Source organism: Ceratosolen solmsi, unplaced genomic scaffold (genome assembly GCF_000503995.2).
Source record: "Ceratosolen solmsi marchali unplaced genomic scaffold, CerSol_1.0 scaffold27, whole genome shotgun sequence".
In the NCBI taxonomy this organism is placed as follows: domain Eukaryota; kingdom Metazoa; phylum Arthropoda; class Insecta; order Hymenoptera; family Agaonidae; genus Ceratosolen; species Ceratosolen solmsi.
In genome coordinates, this window is record NW_011948426.1 from 1545301 (window position 1) to 1548727 (window position 3427).

The following is a 3427-nucleotide window of genomic DNA, read 5'->3' on the forward strand; positions in this document are numbered from 1 at the left end:
TACCAGAAATCTTGCCATAATTTATTGTTAACGATGATGTATGATTTTATATTTATTATTAATAATTTTAAAATATTTAAAGTATTTTAATGAATAAATAAATTGCCTACAATTCTAGCGCAAAATATCGGGATTTTATGTTTATTTAATATGCTTGTTTTAAATAATTTATTTGATTACCTTGTATAAAGCGTTCGTTTGGAAAAATTGGAAAAGTTAATTCAGCGATAAATAAGATCAAAGAGTTATATGTAATTTTACGATATTTGTAAGCTTGATAATAATATTAAATCAGTGCCAAAAAGTTACTCGCATTGGTAAACATATTGAAATTATGCGATAAAAGTATTTTTTTTTAAAAAATGCAAAATCATTTGTCTACTGCCATATTGCTTGCTTTGCAGAGCAAAAATCAAAGATAAAAATCAAATTATTTATATTATATGAACATTCAGAGTACAATATTGTAAGGAAATATTTCTGAATATACTGTAAACAGCAGAAATATGTTTTATATTAATTACTTTAGCTAGTCGGTAATAAAGAATTAATATCTCACATATTTGTAAATGAGTCCTTGTAAGACTGAAAGTACAATTAAGTTGCAAAGTTGTATTACAAGTACTAAATCAATATTGTTAATTTTATTTTTTACATTCAAACTTTGCTACGGATCTCTTAAAAATACTGTATAATACAAAAATCTTTTAATAAGAATATTATCTAATAAAAATTGTTGAAGTATTAAAAGCATTATAGCTTGCCTTACTCTTAATAATAATAATAAGATTTTCAATATACCTTATTATCCTTTTCGTCCTTTGTGTAAGCATTTGCCATTTATTTCCATTTATACAGCAATTAGCATTGCATAAAATCATAAATAACCATAATTCAAGGCTGTGCAATTATACGTGCTCGTGTGCGTGCGTGCGTGCGTGTGTATTACAACTAATGTTGGTAGGTAAGAAAAAAAACTTTTAACTTTTTAACGTTTTTATCATTATTGCAAAATTTATTGTAAAATTTATTGAAGCTAAACAATAATGAGTAACGAATAGTCGCGATAAAGCCGTATATCTGAAAATATTGAGTGACTGGTTTTAGGGACGACCTGAAAAAAGAATCGAAGGACTAAGGTAATTCTAGAATTGTACGCTAATTCGTGAACATTTTAGATGGGGGAAGACGGCGAAAAGCTGGGAGAATGAGGGATAACGAGGGAAATGTATTTGTCAGCGTGAGAACGTATTCTAAGCGGAAAAATTCGTTCTTTGATATCCCGATATAGAAGATATAAAATCAGTCGTCGGCCTTTGTCATAGGATACGTATAAGAATTCTAATTTCGAATTGCTGAGAATATTGTGAGAAAACGAATTTAAAACGTATGTGATGTACGTTTGTTTTTTGTTTTTTTTTAACCCAACGCATTTAAGTAAAGAAGGCCAATCACTCGCAATTGCGTAATGTACATTGACAGAGCATGAATTTGCTAATTGGCTTAAACGTCTTATAATGTTTTCTGCATTATAGTCGTTAGCATTTATTTTCATTGGGTTACAAATTTCATCCTTCGGCACACAATACTTTTCCTTTTACTTACATAATAATATCGAACGAATAATACCTGCTTTTGTAGCAATATACTTTTAAATTTATAAATAAAATGCGTATACGTAAGAAATATTTTCGAGGTCCGCAAGAATACACGTTGCGCAAAAAGTACGAAATCTTTTTATTTCAATATCATTAAAACTATTCGACTTAAATTTTAAAAGTAATGCTGGAATCATTTTGGAATTAAAAGATGACGGAGAGAAAAGCAAAGAAAACATTATTTGTCCTGTTTCAGGAACAATATTTGTTACTGATGTTAAGGGACATTGTTTTACACTACGCACAATGTAAATTTAATATCCGGACAAATAGAACTCGTAATTGTCATATTTTAATTCTTAACAAGAACGTCACACCGTACACTTGCACATTATTAATAAAAAAATCATACTAGGAAAAAAGAAAGAACTTTTATTATTACGTAATTATATAATAAAGTTTTCCTTTTGTAATATATATATATATATATATATATATATATATATATATATATTTGAAATAAGAATCGTTGAAATTTACTTCTAATCTAGACGAAATAACTCGAGAGAAATTTAATTACAGAAGAGTATATTATTGCATAGTGCCTTCATTACACAATGTCACATTCAGATTAATTAAATAAATTATTTCATTTAAAAATGAACTCTACCAATGCAAACTTGTTCCATTAATTTTCATATCGATTCTCAATATATATATATATATATATATATATATATACGATTAATTATTGATATTATCGATAACAAATCCAATAAAATCATGAAAAAAATGTGCTCGTTTTTATGTAAAAAAAAAAAAAAAAAAAATTAAAAGTTGTTAAAATTAAGCTAAACGAGTATATGAGAAATAATAAAGTGATTATTAATAGCGATGTTTAATCACATCTTACAAATGACTAAGTCCCAGCTAGATTTTTATCAGTTTTAATAAAATACTGGCTTAAAAAAAAATAAGATTTCGTTGAAAATATCGTACAAAGCAGTGACGCAAACGTATTTTCAATGTCAATAAGTCTGATTACATTTAATATGAAATCAGATAGAAAGTATAGCACAAGCAAAAGCCAGTATTTACGTGTTTAAAGAGTGAGGGAGAGTGAGAGGGGGGGGGGGGCGAGAGAGGGAGAGAAGCCAACGCGCGAACATAATATTTCCCTTTTCCAATTATCTCAAAATTAAAACTCCATGCTTTCGTAAGCGTAATAATGAAATAATGCAAGCTGGTTTGATTGGATGATATTACCTCATGTTTCTCTGCTTACGCGATGCTCTGTCTCTGTCTCGACTCCATAATAAAACCCCTCCATTTACACCGACGACCATAATACCAACTTGCAGTTGCTACTCGAACCGAAAACCTCACGACGTTTAACATCTTGTATCATCGATTGCATCGATTGCAGCAATAACATCGGGAAAATAAACGGGGCCTTACATAAATAAATGCTTGGCTGCTTCGTTCCTTGAAAGGTTTGGACGATAAAAAGCGACGCTTAAGCTCAAATCAAACTCTCCTTTGTTTAGAAATTTGTCGCCGATTCTTTTTCACGAGCCTTCTGACCCAAGTGATTATGCGTATTTTGGGAAAAATTAATACTAAAATACGAATATGATAATGTTTATTTAGAGTAGTGCGGCAAAGTTTCAAAGAAACACGAAGAAGAAGAAGAAAAAATTATAATAATTTTTAAAATCTTTACGAACAATGATGTTCGTTTGCGCAATCGTTTCCAAAATACATTTTATCATGTAATTTCTTTACAATTTATTCTTAATATTATTACATAAAATTACTTAAAATTATTG